Source organism: Mauremys mutica, chromosome 10 (assembly GCF_020497125.1).
Source record: "Mauremys mutica isolate MM-2020 ecotype Southern chromosome 10, ASM2049712v1, whole genome shotgun sequence".
Taxonomy (NCBI): domain Eukaryota; kingdom Metazoa; phylum Chordata; order Testudines; family Geoemydidae; genus Mauremys; species Mauremys mutica.
Window position 1 is genome coordinate 12,472,141 of NC_059081.1, and position 20,047 is coordinate 12,492,187.

A 20,047-nucleotide genomic window follows, 5' to 3' on the forward strand; every position below is an offset into this window, starting at 1 on the left:
TGGCACCAAAAGCAAGCCCTTTGCCTCCCCTTGGCCATGGGCCTACCATTGTCCTTTCCTTGCTTATCCCTATCCCTGGGCTAGTCTGCACCAAACAGCTCATGTATGGGCATTCCCTCTGTAGGTGCCCCTGTTGCCCATCTCCTCCATGGTCTCTTCACAGATGGAACTCTCCCGGCTCTTTCTTCTCCCTGATCTGTGGTTGAGGCTTCTGCCCCCCCATCCCAGTAGAGGCATTCTCCCTTCCAGGGTCCTTGTCGCCCACGCCTCCTGGTCCTGGTGCTGTGCTTCCCCTCTCGCACTTTGTATCCTCTAGTGACCTCTTCCCGCAGGACCCTGAATATATTCAGCTCCTGCTCAGCTAGCTGGGCCATATAGGCCTGTACTCCTCCGTCTCCTACGCCAAGAACAGTTTTTCCTCTTCAAACTCCAAGCAGCTACTGACCCTGCTCTGCCCTGAGGCTCTTTTTAATTGGGCCTGCTGAGCCCTGATTGGCCGCTTTTCACAGACCCGCTTCTATTGGCTACTTTTTGTGGCACCGCCCTAGGGCTCTATTAACCCCTTGCTGGCCAGTGTGGGGCAGCCTCCCCATCACAAGAGGGTACAAGTGCTTCTGTGAAATAATGGATTGAAGGCGTGCGCGCGCGCACACACACACACACACACACACACACACACTTACTTTGCATCCGACGAAGTGGGTATTCACCCATGAAAGCTCATGCTGCAAAACGTCTGTTAGTCTATAAGGTGCCACAGGATTCTTTGCTGCTTTTACAGATCCAGACTAACACGGCTACCCCTCTGATACTTACTTACTTTGGTGGCCACACTAGCACTGCACTGGTATAGCTTGACATTATGGTGGCAACACAATGGTAAGACTTCCTCAGAGAAAGTACAAGTGGTGTGAATATATGTACATCATTAGTAGCAAATGTGCATGATGCATTACAAGCATACTACTGGTTTGTAGCTGTGGGTCTGGTGTATAGAAGGCCACTGAATCAGCAATAGCTCTAAATCAGTTATTAAGTATGGTTAATGCAGCAGTACCTTGATATTTATGAAGGAAATACCCATTAGTCAAACCAATCAACACAGCTAGGGCATGTGTCAAGCTGCCGCACTGAATTCCAAAGGAACGTGGTAACATGCTAGAAACTACCACTCACTTGAGCGGTAGAAAATTCATGCTCTTTATTAATTTACATTACTTCCTGAAAGTCAAATCCAATTTGTGTGTGTCAAAGATAAGATAGGGTGGGCAAGAACGATCATAATTTATTATGAAACAGTTACTATTTTTTGTATCGAGCATAGGCGTTATTCATTTGTACTTATCACAGCTTACAACAGGTCCCAAGTAAATGGCTTTATTTCATCATTCATGATAAGGTGCCTGGCCACAATACTAATCAAGCTTTCAATCCTGAAATATTGCTGTATTTACAGGAAGCTGTAAATTAAAGTAAGGGCAGGGGGCCTTCTTTCATTTATACAATAAGTAAATATTTGTGGTTAAGTGTCACGAGTGTGTGTGTGAATCTAAGTAAGTAAATTTAACGGACGGTTGAGCAAGAAAGGGGCAGGCTAGTAGATGTAGCATACATAGTGAATGGGGCAGAAGGGGTGCGAGTTACATCAACTTTGACTCTCAGAAGACACCAGTTCACTTAGACTCATCTCTGACTTTGGTCCTGTGTGTCAGTGGTTTCCTCTTTCACCTTTCTGGAGACCTGGGTTCAAAGCTGCTTTAGGACATACAATGTAACTGTATTTGATGGTCCCAGATGAGCTACTGTACAAAACTGAGATTCGCTGTAGTAATCTATTGTACATTCACCCTTAAGCACAACAGTGTCTGTTCTAGTTACATGGTCAAGCCTGCTCAGCAACTTACTTGGCTTTCTGCAGCCTTTTACATTTCCAGGAGAATTAAAAGATATTAAATTAACTTGAAAATTAACAATTCAACGATGGAGGTTAATGAAATAACTGATATAATGAAATAGACCCTTTATTTCAGTTAAACAGGTCATTTTGCAGAACCACTTTGTCCTTTCCAATTTTTTGCCAGAATGTCACTAGGACATCAGCAGTGCTATAAAATGGCTCTCTGTAGGGTATCAACATATAAATGACTGTATCAAGCAGCCTTCTGTGGCTAAGAATTCAGAACTGCTGCAAGAGTTGCATAGCCAGTAAGGTCCATAAGGACAATCTCTCTCTAGGTATTTACATGGCCCTCACCACAGTAGGAACTGAACACCTAGTATGCAACCACCACAGACATATTTTAATCTGTTGGTGGATTAAGATTGATTGGGCACAAAGAACATTGGGGGGCCCCCCATCCCCTACAACATGGGGCCCCTCCCCCCGCTCCTCCCCTTCCCCCCATGGCCCTGCCTCCTGGCCTGGCTGGAAGTCAGGCTGTGGTACGATCTGCCCAGGGAGGCTGGGCTGCTGTGGGGAGTCCTGGACCCTCCACATGTCCTGGATGGCGCACCCTGAGAGGGAGAGACATGGGCCAGGAGCTGGTCTCAGGCACCCCAGCTCCTCGCCTGGGCAGGTGGAGGGTCCGGGGCACCCCACAGCTGCCTGGGCTCCCTGGGGGGCTGTTACTACAGTATAGGGTGACCATACATCCTGTTTTGGCCAGGACAGTCCCCTTTTTAAGCTCTGCCCCAGACGTCACAAATATTTTTGGCAGAACTGGGCCATTGGCCATCATCAGTTGGAAAGAGCAAGCAGGACAAATACCCAGTTTGGCCAAAAAGGAACTTGGGGCAGGGGCAGCTCCATGTGTGTGTGGAGGGGGAGAGGAGGGAATGGGTTGGGGGGAGGGCCTAGAAGGGAAGGTCTGTTTACAAACCCAGGGAGCAAAGGAGCAGTGTGTGTATATATTTAAAAGAGGGGAAATTTTGGCTGTCTAAAAGGCCCATTCAAATAGAGAAGGAATGAATCTGAGTGAGGGTGAGAGGGGAGCAGAGACAAGCCTAGATAGATTATATATAATGTACTGGGCCGGCTGGAGAAGTCTTTAAAAAAAAACAGCTATGGAGGGAAACAGTAGCTGCACTTTATTTTACTGCCTTGATTGTTTTAAATGAGTTAGAACCACCTATCTTATTGTAACTGGTTTAATAAAGAAAAACACGCAATGATTTTAAATACATCAATTAGTCCTGTTTAACTTAGGCCTGGTCTACACTAAAAAGGGGGTTCGAATTAGGGTACGCAAATTCAGCTACGTGAATAGCGTAGCTGAATTCGAAGTACCCTAATTCGAACTACTCACCCGTCTAGACGCGGCGGGGTCGAACTCCGCGGCTCCCCCGTCAACTCCACCACCGCCGTTTGCAGTGGTGGAGTACCGGAGTCGACCGCGGCGCTTCCGGAGTTCGAACTATCGCGTCTAGATCAGACGCGATAGTTCGAACTCCGAGAAGTCGAACTCACCACGTCGACCCGGACGGTAAGTATAGACGTACCCTTAGATACGATATGTACATTTTCCTTTTTAAGTGGTTTAAGAAGCTGATGTAGTCAGAGCATCTGAGTACAGGCAGTGGAGCCAGAAACATGAGTTCTCTTCCTCGCTAGGTGAACTTTGTTTATTGAATAACTTTGCATTGTCTGAGTTTCCACATCATAAACTAAACTATTTTTACTCACATACCTCCCAGCAGGGAGTGAGGATTAATTATTTAGCTTTTATAACGCAGCTTGACATTTAAAAACACTAACTATAAGCTACATATTTATTGGGAAAATACTAGATTGTAAGCTGCTCAGGCTGGGAGCCGTGTCTCTTTCCATGTCAGAGAAGCTAACAATAATATAATATAGGCAGCATAGAAATAAATGTGATTGAAAATAAATGGTTCAATGGACTAAAAATGTGGCTACCTTAAAGTTGTGATCTTGTCCATAAATTGTTTGGTTTTGAATTAATAACCCTGCTGATACGTGTGATAGTAGTTTTGGAGCCTGTAGTTTCAGGTGAGTGAGTGTGGACAGCTGCAGTTGTCTGTACGCATAATACAGCATTATGCCAGAGAACTCTGCCTCAGTGCCAAATATTGTAATAGCTGAGACACGAGGGTTTTTATTAAAACAGCGTTGTCTCTTGGTAAATGTTGGAGACTGGCCGTCAGGACTCTCGAGTTCTCTAACTAGCAGTGATAGTTGATTCACTTTGTGCTTGAGTGTAGGCAATTCCCTTAACCTCTGTGTGTTTCATATACCCATGCGTAAAACGCGGGGGAGGAGAGGGGTGGGGGGGGGCAGTTCCGCGTGGGAGGGAAAGGGGAACATGCTCGCCCACACAGCTCCGGCATCCAGCCTTGCTGGGGGTGGGGCCTCAGGAGGAAGAGGAGGAGCCGGGCGACATGGCTCTGGGCGGGGAGAGGAGGAGCGGGGCTGGTGTTCCGGTGATCCTGTGGGGCCCCCCTAATTGGCTGGGGCCCTGCCCCTGGTTAGAGCTCATTAGCAAGTTTTAGCAAAGTGTCTTGGGTATTCCACTTGCACGTCGTTATTCAGAATGCTCTCTTATGTCACCTTGATTCCATGGCAGTATGGGTGTCCGTTTTCAGGGAACAAATGTAAAGCTCCAAGTGTTGCATCTGGATTCACGCAGTGATTTCTTATAGGCTTTGCAAGTTAGAATCGTAGCTGGATTTTATCGCTTTTGGCATCCAAACCTCTATTGCACCTGAAGAGTCCATGAAGATTTTTCATAGCTTTCTTGTAGTCCAAGATTTCAGCTCTCCTCTTGTAGGCCATGCAACAATTATAGCCGTGATCATAAGATAAAGGGGTAAGGAATTAGCAGGAATGCAAGAGACCTGTAGGCTTAGACCTATAAGAATAGCTTCAGCAGTTAGCACAAGTATAAGGCCTTATAGCCTAAGTAGGAGTAGCTGCTCAATAAAATAGCGTAAGTAAACTAATAGTGACCTTAAATCACAAGATGGCACAAGGTTTTGTTTATTGTTTTGTAATAATCACAAGTGTTGCAAACTGCTCATTGGTAACTGCATGAAGGCCGTGTGTACCAGTCATAGTATTTTTGGAGGGGTACATTAGCAGATACTCAACCACAGGTAACCATAGTAATCCAATTGATGTATATGCCACTGAGCCTTGCCTAATTAGTATACTAAGATACAGCACCACCTTGGTTCTCCATCCTCACTTGAAGAAATAGAAAAAGCAATCAGCATGATGAGCTCAGGAAAGTCCTCAGGCAGAGATGGAATACTGGCAGAAATATATAAATCTGTAGGTCCAAATATATAAATCTTTGGTAACATCACTCCAGAAGATCCTTACTGGCATCTAGGACAATGACGAAATGCCACAAGACTTCAAAGATGCCACAATTATTCCTTTATTTAAAAATAAAGGCAGCAAAATGGTCTGTGATAATACTGTGGGCTATCTCTCCTATTTGTTGCTGGAAAAATCTTTGCTCATGTCTTCCTGAACCGACTGATTTCATCTGTCTCAGAAGCCAGGCTACCTGAGACTCAGTGTGGATTCAGACCTGGTCGTAGCACCATAGACATGATTTTCAGTTCCAGGCAAATACAAGAAAAATGTATCCAACAAAACATGGAACTGTTCATTGTCTTCATTGAGCTGACAAAAGCATTTGATATAGTCAATAGAGAAGGATTATGGATGATCCTCAGCAAACTTGGTTGCCCACCAAAACTGGTAAAGATCATTCGTTTATTTCATGAAGAGATGAAAGGTCAGGTACTTTTTAATGGAGATCTCACTGACTCCTTTCCAATTTCAAATGAAGTCAAACAAGGTTATGTCCTTGCCCCTGGACTGTTCAACCTCTTCTTCACCCAAGTTCTCATGCTACAAACAGGCTCAACAGAGGCATATACATCAGATATAGACACGCTGGCTGCGTCGTCAATCTTATAAGGCTTAAAGCAAAAACAAAAGTAACAGAACTATCACTAAGAGAAGCACTCTTTGTGGATGATTGTGCCCTCCTAGCACACACAGAGAGAGAGATCTCCAATGCATTGTAGATCGCTTCGTTGAAGCATCAAAATTGTTTGGCCTCACAATCAGCCTGGAGAAAACTGTGGTGTTGCATCAATCATCTTCACCGCTCTGTGCCGTATCCCCTAGCATATCCATCAGAGGAATCCAGCTAAAGCAAGTTGCCAGTTTTACCTATCTCGGCAGCAACGTCTCCAATGATGGATCTCTTGACAAAGAGATCACAAACAGGATACAGAAAGCTTCTCAGTCATTAGGAAAGCTATGTAACAAAGTCCTGAAATCCCACCACATAACCCACTCAGCAAAAATAAAATGTGATCATGTTTTTGTGCTCACATCTCTCCTCTACGGCTGTGAGATCTGGCCACCATACATATGGCGTATCAAACAGCTAGCGGCCTTCCATATCCAGTCTCTGCGCGCCATTGTGAGGATCTGCTGGCAGGACAAAATTAGCAACCTGGAGGTTCTCCAAAAGTCCAATGCCATAAGCATTGAGGCCTTGCTGATAAAAGCCCAACTACACTGGATTGGACACATAATTGGGATGTCTGAACATCTACTCCCCAGCAAATTTTCTATGGAGAATTGGCACAAAGACATCAGAATCAAGGCCACCCCAGCAAGCACTACAAGGACAGCATCAAGAACAGCAGAGACTTTGGTGCAATAAAACCGGATGATCTTGAGAAGGCTGCGTTAAATAGATCAGCATGACAATCCACAACACTCAGAGCTTTCTGAGCCTTTGAAGAAGACAGAAATAATTGATTGTTAGCGGCAAGGGAAAAGCGTCATTGTCATGAATAGTTAGTAAAGGGTTAAAGCATAGTACCTGGTGGGCACCTGACCTGAGGACCAATCAGGGAAGAGAATTTGAAACTCCTAGGAGGGAACTTTTCCCTCTGTTTGGGGGGGTCTTTGTCTTTGGCCGTTTGGAATTACAAGAGTCCAGATGTTTTAATCAAGTCTACCAGCTTCCACCTTTCTGAACTAATTTCTTCTAGTCAAGATAGTGAGTATTAGAAAGATACTTTGTGTCCTTATCTAATAATCCTATGTTTGCAATTCTGTGTGTTTGTTGTTAATTATTCTTAATTCTGCTTGTACTGGTTGTACTGAGAAAGAGAGAGGATTCTCTCCAGAACGTAGCAAGGTTATACCCTATGAGTGTCCAGCTTGGACTCATAGAGTTTCTGTATTTTCTTGTTTTTCTTTTAATAAATTCTTTCTATAAAGATTTGATTAAATCCCTTCTACTGTGGATCGGGGAAGGGGCCGAGACACTCTCTCTCAGTGATTCACAGAGTTGAATCAGTGTATCTCTCTCCAGAGTGGCTGGGAGAGAGAGGGAGGGGGTGGGAAGTGGGCTGCTTCCCTGTGTGTGTGAGATTCAAGAAGTTTGAATCAAGGTATCTCTGTCTCCGGAGCAGGCTGGAGAGAGGGAAGAGGGGGGAGGGGGAAGGTTCCTCCTCTGTAAATTGATCTGTGTTCCCAGGGAGTGTCTTTGAAGGGAGACAGGGGGGAAACAGGGGTGTCCCAGCCCACGAAATTGACCGGGTGGTGGCAGCAAAAGGGAAGACCTACCCTAGAATTTTAGGGTGGGGGAATACATGCGGGTCCTCACTTTGAAACCGCCCAGTTTCAAGTGAGGGTAGACTCTGACAGTCATACTACTGCTATAGCTACCAAGACACTCACCAATGACTTTGTCTGCCCGATCTGCTCACGAGCATGCACGTCTCGCTTTGGACTTCAGAGTCACTCCAGAATCCACAAAAGAGAGAGAGCACGAAAACGTCATCATCGAACCGATGTACTACACATACATACATTTCCTACATAGTAACCTATATGATATTGACACCCCAATATTATTAGAGTGAGGAAGTTAAGATCTGGTAAAGGAGGGAAGAGCTATGCATACATATGCATGAAGGACAGTGAGGCCTATACAACATGTGGTCTCAGGTACAGCCATGGGAGTTCTTCATCAGCATGCTGGAGTTGTACTAGGATCTGTCTCAACCCTTTAGAGCGCCCCCCAAGGACACTGAGTATATACCTGTGATGGTGCTGGTCACACTGATAATGTTATATTACATCATCTCACTTGTTTGTATTGTTTTACTTATTGGACTAATCATTGTAATCATAAAGTTTTACAGTTACGGAAGGTCTTCCGTGAGTGTTGTTGTCCTTGCCAGGCCCTATGGGGCTGCCAAACTAGTAATTATGATAATATCGGGCCTGATCTTGGGACCAGAACCTACCAACTTATAGAGTGCTAATTGGGCAAACGAAATCACTACCATAATCACTATACAATCAATAGATCAGGCAACAGGTGTCCCTGGGTAAGCCCTGAGCGGCACATGGCAACCCCTCCTAGACTGGGGTCAGGAGATCTCACCTCTGGAAGATTTAGAGTTAAAAATAACATTCAGTCTGTGGTTAAGATTTAAATGCCTGCTTGCTGCAGTAGCATGGTACTTGCTCTTTGGTTTCTTCTTGGTTTTGTTATGCTGTTTCTGATGTTCCTTACGTGGAATTTCTTCATTTTTCTTGCTAAGCTTATTAGAGCAGAGTTGGAGCGCATTTTTGGCCGGGGGAGGGAGAGGGAGGAGGCGATTAGGTGATCACTGTTTTGAGTAATAATTGGTAAGGAAGGAGAGTTGTTTTATTTGCTAGATACATGAGTTACAGAAGAGTCTTGTGGTGTTGTTGAGGGAGTAAGCGTTAGAGACACCAGCCAAAGGAATAGAAACAGAATAAGGACAAAGTTCCTGAATAAGAAATAAGTGGTTGTACAGAACCCTGTAACCCATACTTAGCGGTGGCAGAGGAAGCTGATTATCTTCTGTAAGGAACAATATAATACAGAGCATAATTGTGATGGTGTCTACAACAGTTGAAAGGTTCCAGAGCTCCTTCAGACCATGCCCCTTAATGGCGGTCAGGTATGACTATGCGGACTTACCCACAGCAACCTTGGTGGAAAGTTTGTGGTAATAACAAAAGAGGGAACTACCCTGACCCTCTACTGACTTAATGCTTTGGGGGATTGTAAAGGATAAGAAAGGAATACACGCAGACCGATCAATAAAGGGAATGAGAAAAGCTAGGTATGGGTGGGTGGGGATTGACTCCGCTACACCAGCTTATAAGTGTTTTTGTTGTTGAAGCAATTGGAATATATTTGGGGGGGAAATGAGTGTATCAGGAGTACACAGAGTTCAGCAGTGGCTACAATCCCTTTGGCCTTGCAACTGTAGTTATATGTGTTGAAATACATTGAGGCAGCTCTGGTCATAAACAGGGCCAAGAAATTTTTGAGTAACCCAACCAGCTTTCTATGTCATCGGTTTGATGCAAAGACGATTAAGGAAAAGGGCAAAGAGATAAAAGGCACAGCTGTAGAGTGTCAGTTTGTGGCAATGTGTTAGGGCAAAGATTAAGGAGAAAGGTAAAGCAACTTGGCCAGGTGCAACAGGAATTAGAGGAGAAAAGGTTTTCTTGGGGTTAAACAAGCAACTGGGGTCATTGAGACAGACACACCTCACTCTTATTCATAAGCGGGAAGAGTTGGACGATACATCTGAAGGAAGTAAATGTGAAATGGGGGAACTCTGGGAAGGTGCATGCGTGAGGCATCTGAAGGTGATTGGGAGCTTGAGGTCTTTTGCAGAGCGTAGGGTAGACAGAGGCAGTTGCTAGAGCACGTTAATGGAATGCAAATTTCTTGTCATGAGCTGGAGACAGCAATGGATAGGGTGAATCAACAAGTGGTGACATTCACAGCAGGAGCCTCTGCTGGGTGCTCACAGGCAGTAGAAGAGCTGGGTGTCAAGAGCAAGTGATTCCTTTGAAGGTTGCCAAGATGGAGGATGCGAGCAAGGAAGGTAGTCAGCCAGCTGTTCCTATTAGTAGGTGGCTCTGGACCTGGACACATCAGTACCTCTGGGACTTGTCACTAGAAGCCAGGGCCGGCTCTAACTTTTTTGCCGCTCCAAGCAAAAAAAAAGAGCGACGCCCTGCCATAACACCCCCCCCCACGAGGGCCGCACCACTGAACCGTGGAAGCCCCGCCCCCCTGAGCGCCACGCCGCCTAAGCCCCCGTCCCCCCGAGCGCCGCGCCGCCCGAAGCCCCCGCCCCCTCCGAGCGCCGCCCGGCCGAAACAAAAACAAACAAACAAAAAAAAACCTCCAGTGCCACCCCGCTGAACAAAAAAAAAAAAAACACAAGCGCCGCCCCGCCCCAAGCACATGCTTGGTTGGCTGATGCCTGGAGCTGGCCCTGCTAGAAGCAGAGCTAAACAGATGGCAGAGCTGGAGGAATTTACATTGGTTACAGTAGGGGATGGCAACACAGCCCATCTGGCAGGGACTGTGAAAGTAGAATGAATTATATTGTAAAAATAAGAATGGATTAAAGAAATGTTGTATGTACCTTTAAGCAGAAATAAGAAATGTTGAAATACAGGTGCCAGGAAAAGAAACATTAGGCATAAACAATGGTGCTAATGGCGAAACATTAACAGAAGATCGGTAATAGTAAGGAAATAAGATATGCATGCCTAGCCCAGGTAAACTTATCTGATTCTGCTTCCTTTGTTATTTTGTTAAGTTCTCACCCTTTTATCTGTATAAATAAGATAGTTTGTGTCCTGCAGTGTGCTCACATTATCTGGGTGTTATTAGCAGAGCGCTGTGCTAATAAAACAGAGTGGTCTGACAAACTGTGAGTCCTGAGTCTAAGGGTATGGCTACACTTGCAAATTTGCAGCGCTGCAGCAGGGTGTGAAAAAACACCCTCTCCAGCGCTGCAAATTGCGGCGCTACAAAGCGCCAGTGTAGTCAAAGCCCCAGCGCTGGGAGCGCGGCTCCCAGCGCTGTACGTTATTCCCCACAGGGGGCGCTTTGACTACACTTAGCGCTTTGAAGTGTAAGTGTAGCCAAAGCCTGAGAGAGACAGAGGTGATTAGAAGCAGCAGCGGAAGAGATATTTAGTGCTTCAGAATGATAAGATCAGGAAGATGTAGGAGTTAAGACTGGCTCAGAAGTGGTGGTGACTGTGGACAGGGGGTGTAGCCTGTACTTTCCCAGGAAAGCAGTGGCAAGCCAGCCTTTGTTTACTAATCCTGTTGCAAGGCTGGAAAGAGTGACAGCAGAAAGAAATGAGCATTGGCTGCAGGTGATTTTATCTTAAAAAAAAATCCAGTGAGGGCTCTGTGGAACCACTTGCCCTTACACCTGTTAGTTCTATGCTATCAGACAAGCGGTTCCTCCCCAGCACATGCGGACAAGGCTGGCTTGCCGCCCATTCTGCCTAGATCACTACCCCAGCCTAGGGAAGGAAGCCGAACAGTCAGGCTGGTCCCATTGCTCACTCCCTCGGTCCTGGCTCTCGTCTGGGTGATGAAGAGCCGGAGAGAGTCCTAGTTGGGATTATCATTATCACCAGTTGTGCCTCAGGGATTCTGAGGTTGACCCTGCTATGAATGGTCTAGTGATGAGGAGGCCAGATGTGAAACCTCCTTTTTCCATAGCTGTGGTCACTAATGTAAAAACATTACATTTTGAAGCCAAGTCTGCGGGTCCTATGAAAGTCTGTGGCTGTGAATGCCCAGCATCTGGAAGCCAGAGCCTCTATGCTGCAGAAACTAAAAGACGTAACACTCCAGTAGCATCAGTATAAGGATCACAACCTGCAGTTATGATGGAAGGAGCCCCTCAGGCCCCAGGAGGTGGAACACATGGGCATTCCTTCTACTCCCCGAGATTCAGCAGGAGGCAAAACCATGCCCATCCACCTCATGGGGTGAGGCTTTGCCCTCTCCTAGCTGTCAGGGTCCACCCTTAACAGGCGCGGGGGGGGAGGCATGTCCTCTGTTTCAGGTGACACACCCAGGCCCAGCCAGTTACTGGAGGAATGATGATCAACCCTGCCTGCAGCTTAGCAGAAAGGGGAATTTGGACCCGCTTTGCTCAAACTGCAACACAGAGACGTCAAAGGCCTTCAGCAATAAATGAAAGATATGATCCTAGCCTGTCAGCCCCACCCATCCCATCCCATGAGCTACGTCACAGGAGCCTTCCTCTTATTCATGGCCTCTCCTCCCTGCTTCAGGGTCAGCTGGGCATGATGGAGGGGAACCACAGGCATGACTCCAACAAGCCCCCTGTAGTATTAGGGCCTCTTTAGGCACTGACACAACCAGAAGACCCATCAGTGATGGCGAGGGGCTGCCATCTTATTTTTGTTATCGATACTGGGGCAGCCATCAGCATAATTTGGGACGGGGATCCACAGCATTCTCCCTGGTCCTCAGGGACAACCAAAGTGCTAGCCACATTTGCAAACACCTGTGTAACAGTGAGACTTTCACGACCACTTGTAATTCAAGTGGGAAACATGAGGAGAGTGTTTGTATTTCCAAATATCAAATTACCTAACCTTTACAATAATTTGTTGGGATCATATTTTTCTCAGTTAGCTTGGAGTTATTGCTGATCTGATTAACCAGCTTTTGTGTGTTACAGCAGCAAGGGAATTACACTGTCGATGAGTGATCATACCTGAGTGTGGTTTGGTGACACCAGTGGAAAAGCCAGCGGGCTATGACCTGGATAAAGTGGTAGAGAAACATGCAGGACAGAAGGCATTACAGACATTGAGTCTGAAACATGCAAATGTCTGTGCCAAACACAAGTAGTTACCATTTTTGTGGATGGTGGAGACGTGCCTGCACAAAGACAGCACCCCTTCCTGGATAAAGCTAACGCCCTATACATGTCCCTGTAGCATCCCTTTTAGAGCAAGGAGTTCTTCGCAGATGTACATCGACTGCCTATTTACCTTTTTGGCTTATTCAGAAGCCAGATGGCTCCTCATGTCTTTCCATTGATTACAGGCACCTCAATCACGCCACACCTTCCTATACAAACACAATAGCTAAGATGCCAGATTTAACGAAGTCATTTGCTCCCAAGGTTGTGTGGTCTACAGTCCTGGATATAGGTAATGGGTTTTGGGCTTTACTGCTAATCTGAGTGTCACAGTACAGGTTTGCATTTACCTTCCAGGCGGTCGAGTTCGCTTGGGAGAGATTACCCCAGGGATATCATAACACTCCCACCATACTCCACGCCGAGCTGGAGCAGGTGTTATCACGATTTTCCCAACCTTGTGTTGTGTTTCAGTATCTAGGTGACATCTGTCTAGCAACTCGGATGAAAGAAGACCATCTAGAGAGAGTGGATGAGCTCTTACAGCTCCTTGAAGCTGCCAGGTTAAAGTGTAACGCTACCGAAGCACAACTAAAGTTTCTTTCTTAGGAATCACCTTGACAAGACGGGGAAGGACCCTTGCACAGAAAAGGGCAGATGCTGTCCGAGTATTGCCTCTGCTGAGAGAGGCTGCAGCCTTGCGGAACTTTTGGGCGTTAACAGGGTATCACTGGGATTTTATTCCTAACTAGGCCTCTGTTGCATGGCCTTTATACCAACTTTGGAAAAAAGACATAGCCCTGGAATGGACTCAGCAACACATGGAAGTATTGCCACTCAGACCTACCATAGTCCCCAGTGGAAATTGCTCTCAGGATCATCTTCTATCATTAGATGCTTTTTCCCTACCCAGAAAGCCTTCAACACGCCCATTAAATGTTATTCAACAATACAAGACCAGAGTCATAATATTAATAGTTTTATTGTATTCTTTTATGATGCTGACTAGAACGCCAGACTTAATTGTACTGGATGCAGGTATAAAAATAATCCAATCCTGAAAAATTATACTTTGCTACTACAGTGCTGTAGAATTAGTGGAGGTTGCAAATATGATACAACTTTAAATAACACTGGTTTGGAAAATTAATAAGAAAACTACTCAGAAGCTAACATTCAGAGATATGAGAAGGGAAATCCAGAACAATGTAAAAGACATAAAGCGGGTCTACTGACTGTACATGCATTTTAATAGTAGAAACATAAACCAATGTCACATCGTTGCCTTTTGCAACAGAATTCGCTGACGGTGAATTTTACTGACGCAATTCTGAAGACTGCTCCAGCAGTAGTAATGATTTGTGTATCGTGTTTGCTTTGTCTTAAGAAAAAGTCCTAGAGAATTTAACAGGGATGAAACCAATAGGGCTTTATAGAATGTCCTCTAAAAACCTAAACCATTTAAGAAGGGAGGATATCCTTCCTGTAAGTTAATAAGGGAGGATATCCTTCCTGTAAGTTCTTTTTTAACCATTCTACATGACTGTATAGCAGGGATACAATTCTCTATCAAATTCTGTAGGATTGTTCAAGAAAAGTTATTCTTTTCTGTTACATTCCATAGCACTTTCCCACAGCTCACTGTCGTAATTTGCAGATCTGAGGGCCACACCCTTCACTTATTTCTTTGACCAAGCTCCCCTTGATTTCAATTAGAGTTTTGCCAGAACAGGCACTCTGGGACCTCACCATTTAATTACTGCTTCAAAAGAACATAAGGCCAATACTTCTCAGGTCTCCCTCATCATTAGGGATATCCCTCAGGTTGAACCCAAATTCCACGCATCACACATGAAATAATGATTGCCCTACATGGAGCAAGGTTTTTACAACAAAAAAGTCAAATAATTAAACTGCCTGAGCCATTTATTTATTCTTTTTGGCTTATTGTTCAACTCTTTTTCTTGCATCATTATGTGTCTTTGTCCTGCATTGGAGCCTTTGTGGCTTCAGGGCAATGAAAAAATAAATATGATTTACTTAGCTCTGTGACACTTACAAGACACACACAGCAGCAAAGAGTCTTGTGGCACCTTATAGACTAACAGACGTTTATATAAGGTGCCACAAGGCTCTTTGCTGCTTTTTCAGATCCAGACTAACACGGCTACCCCTCTGATACAAGACACACACAGTATACTAGACACACGCCATGAGAAGTGGCATGCTCTGTTTGTATTTCCAACAGGGCATTTGAGAGAAAATTGGCCAGTGGTTTCTCAGCTATGAGCACAGGAAACATCACCTTTAGCCCTAGAAGGCCTTCGTATAGGAGAAATGTTGCTCAATTATTAAAGGTTTTCCCACCTGAAACAATGTACGAAATTCGCATTCATTCTCTCTTTAAGAAGGTGCTCCAGTTCTTGAAAAATAACGTATGTACAAGCTCACATACGACAGGGTTTGCTACACTATTAAGTACACATTTTAAAATTCAACACAATATTCAAGGTGGCAAATAGTCATACAAATGGCCAGAGTTGAAGTAATGCATGCAGTGAAGCACAATTCATCTTCAACTTGGCGTGAATCGAGGCCTGAATCAAACACCCATTAAAATCAGTGGGAGTGTTTTCCCATTGACTTTAATGGAAATTGGATTAGGTCCTGGGTCTTCTAAGAAGCACAAATAATAGCACTGAACGAAGAACATTTAAGTAAAATCTACCTGTTTCTTTTGATTTTAGGAAGAAATCTGAAGATTAGACATTGACTAGAGGGAATGAGGAATCCAGATGAAATGGGAAAAGACTGGAACTGACAAGCGCTGGGAAGGAATCTACAGTAATGGCCAAACCCATTACGTCTAATCACAGGGTCCTGCAGTGCTTGGGGAAAGTCCGGTGGAACACTGCAGGGGAAATATATATTATAAGGGAACAAGTTCCTATGTAGATGCAGCTATACAGGATTTTAAAATGTATTTTGCTCCTGATACCTCAAGCCAATGCTTGTTAGTGTTGGGAGGGGTGGAGTGCCATGGAATTAGACAGGGAAGTCAGAACTTCGTAGGAAATGTGGCAACAGAACAAGGCTGAATTGTCTCAGCGTTGCTTAATGTATTAGGGGGCACAGGGCAAACTGCATTGACGGTTCTGCTCTTTGTTCTGGTTACGGCCGTTTAAAGCTTTGAAGTTCTGTTGCCACATTCTACTGCAGACCAGAAGGGAAGAGCAGATCACACCACCAAAGCAATGAAGTTCCCCCCTCAATTTTAGCAGTGGGTCTTGAATGCCCCCAATAGCCAGGCCAAATTTTGCTGTTCTAGTTGTCTTACGTTGGCTGCCCCTCTGAGCCTGGCTATTGGGCGCATTCAGCCCATAAAAGCCCCTCAGGCACAGCAGTGTCAAAACAATTGATAAGTCACCATAAAAAAAACCCCCAAGCACATAGACAGCTTTCCCCACCAAGTAACGAAGTTGGTACTTTTCCCAAAGTGAATCAACACCCCACCTACAAGGCTGCCTGTTGGCTTGGTTCTGCTATGATCCGCCAAGCAAGCTGACCTAGCTTTGATGCCTGCTCCTGGTCTCTTGCTGTGCATGCCAGCAGGGGCTAGGAGACCTGCAGACGCAACAGGCTAAATTTATGGTGGATGCGTAAGTAGAGATGGGATACACCTCATCTTGCTGAACCACTTGTAGCCTATTAATCAGCAATACTGAAATACTCTGAACAGAGTTCTGTCCACCCCTCCTTGCTCAAGAGAATGACGGCCATGACACATGGGAGCAGTATTAAGAGTGGCCTAAACGTTCAATTTCGGGGACCTAAAATTAGGAAACCTAACCATTGGAAAGACCAGGGTACTTTGATTTAGGTGTGTGTCTATGGATTTAGCTTAACATAAGGTGCCAACGTTTGAAAATATTGCCCTAGGGGCAGAGGAAAAGAGGAGGAATGGTTTATCATCTGGAACACCTTCCAGACCTACCGATAGGCGTAACAAACCATGTACCATTAGTGTATGGGACTTAGATACCAGGGCCGCCCAGTGGATTCAGGGGGCCTGGGGCAAAGCAATTTTGGAGGCCCCTTCCATAAAAAAAAGTTGCAATACTATAGAATACTATATTCTCGTGAGGGCCCCTGTGGGGCCCGGGGCAAATTGCCCCACTTGCTCTCCCATCTGGGCAGCCCTGTTAGATACCAAGGTGATAGCTAGATAGAAATAGATGTGGTAGATAGAAATAGACAGGATTAGTGTTTCATTTTTAATTGAAGCAAACAATTTAAAAAATGTATCATATCCACATCACATGTAGTGATGATCAGGACGGACTCTAGCTGTTGCGTTCATAGCACTCAACCCTAAGGTGCATTGCACCCAACTAACATTCTCTGCATTGGCAGAGTTAGGATTGTGTCGGTATTTGGCCAAAATTGGAAAATTATATTCTCTGCATTCTGTGTTTGCAGGAGATCTGGCTTCGAAGTGGACTGAATCGCAGGGTACATTTTTGGTAGCACTGGTATTCTGAAGAATTTCACACAAAAAGTGAAATTCACCCTTGTGCAGAGAGCCACTACCAGCCCTATGTGCTAAGTCCCACTTAAATCCTCTAAGTAGAGTTTAAGTCAGAATTGTATGAGGCATAGGTTGTGTGCTGACTGTTTACACAGGGTAGATTTCATCCTTGCTGCAGATAATCACTACAAATCTTCCTAAATGTTGTTGCAATGTACGCTGCGAGAAAGAGCTATGTTTCACTTTGCAACCAAGATTTTATAGACAGAATGTGCAGTAGCTCTAGGAGCTCAAGAGTTCATTTAGGTACCAGTCTGAAAGCATGTGGAGTCTTTAAAGGATAAACGCTAGTATAAAAAAATATTTTCTTATCTCTACCTGCTGTGCTATGTACAAAGGTTCAATAAAATAAAGATAAGAGATCTTTCTGGAAAAATCCTGCAGCCATTACTCATGGACTAGAATCAAAGTTTCTCAACCTTTTTGATACCAGGAATCAGCTTGCTACCTTCCTTTAATGTGTCCGAGAGATCTTGGGGACCAGTGCTGGTCCATGGACTGGTCACTGAGAAACACTCTTGAGGTCTCTCGCAGTTCTACATTTCTATGATTCGGGTAATCCCGCTGATCTTAATGGGACTGCACACGTGATTACAGGCTGCAGGTATGCACCCAAAGGAGTGTTTAGAAACAAACGAAAACACTAAAATGAACAGTTAACAATTAGCCTGTTTAATGATCCAAAGTGGGAGTGATCCTTTCAGTTCTAGGTACTGGTCCTGCAGCCCTGACTCACACAGGTAGTCCCACTAACTTCAATGGGACGGCTCATGTAGATCTCAACTCCTGTGAGCGATTGGGCCTCCTTAACTCTCAGTGAATCATTAGAAACTGAGCACTTTGCAGGATTAGACGCCTAAGGGCTACTTGTGTGAGGGCTGCAGGATCAAGCCCCTCATTTGTATCATCAGATGGGCCCCTGATGGGACGTAGCATGATGACAGCAGCCCCCAGTGAGGGGGGCAAAAGCACCATTCACTGAATGGAAATACTGATTAAAGTGCCAGGGGATTCCAACAGCTACATTAAAATTTTAGATCCTTTATCATAGTCATAGACATGTAGGGCTGGAAGGGACCTTGAGAGGTCCTCTAGTCCATCCCCTCCAATGAGCAGAACCAACTAAACCTAGACCATTCCTGACAGGTGTTTGTCTAACCTGTTCTTAAACACCTCCAGTGGCAGGGATTCAACAGCCTCCCTTAGTAATCTATTCCAGTGCTTAACTATCCATCCGCTGTTACACTGATCAACACCCCCCACAATACACCTTTCAAAATCCACGGATCCTACACATGCCTATCACAACATGAGTCTGTACCTCATCCAGTGCACTAACTGCCCCAACAACAACTATGCGGGTGAAACCAGGCAATCACTACGCTCTCAAATGAACTCACACAGGAAAATGATAAAAGACAAAAACACTCTGTCATCTGTGGGTGAACACTTTTCACAAAGCAATGTGACCTTTCAGTCCTCATCCTCAAAGGAAACTGCACAACACTTTCAAAAAATGAGCCAGGGAGCTTAGATTCATTACTCCACTAGGCTCTAAAAAACATGGACTGAAGAGAGACACTGGATTTATTGTTTCTTACATTAATCTGTAACCCACTAACCCCTCTTTTTGTTAACAGGCCACTCTACATTGAATGGTTCCTTACAATATTGTATGTGCTAACTACTTATGCTAAATAATCTGTTCCACTTGCACTTTGCTGTGATGCTGGGAGTACCTTTTCCCTGACCCAAAGAATAACTCAGTGCGGTTTGAAAGCTTGTCTCTCTCACCAGCAGAAGTTGGTCCAACACAAGATATTACCTCACCCACTTTGTCTCTCTAATATCCTAGACAGTTTTTCCTAACATGTAACCTAAATCTCCCTTGCTGCAGATTAAGCCCATTTCTTCTTGACCTACCTTCAGTGGACAAGGAGAACAATTGATCACTGTCTTCTTTATAACAGGCCCTATCTGACTCCTGTTATCAGGTCCCTCCTCAGTCTTCTTTTCTCAACACTAAACATACCCAGTTTTTTAACCTTTTCTCATAGGTCAGGTTTTCTAAACCTTTTATCATTTTTGTTGCTCTTCTCCAGACTCTCCTCCATTTGTCCACACGTTTCCTAAATTGTGGCACCCAGAACTGGACACAGCACTCCAGCTGAGGTCTCATCAGTGCACAGCAGAATGGTTAATATATACCAGAATGTTATTTGTCTTTTTTACAACTGCATCACATTGTTGGCTCATGTTTAATTTGTGATCCACTACAACCATCACCTCCTTTTCTGCAGTAATACTGTCTAGCCAGTAATGTTTATCTATTAAGCTGTTTTGTGTATTATAACTAATCACTAGAGTTTTCCTTTAAAGTAGAGCTCCTTAGGCAGGGGTAGATTATGCAAGAATCACACCGCCTGCTTGTTCAGAGTTGAGATATGTTAAATATCATCATCTGTGGGCTTGAGCTTGAACAAAGCAGGTCTAAAGTTCCAGGCAAGATCAAAAGCCATAAACAGGGTGGGAAGAACAGGGGACCCTGACCCTGCATCACTGAGAAGGTTGGTGCACAATCACATTGTAACTTCTGCCTATTGCCTGCAGCAGTAACATAAAAAGCAGAGTGTGCAGTTAAGTGCTGCATTTGCACACTACGGATCACACTTAAGCAAATGTCTCCTCAGAT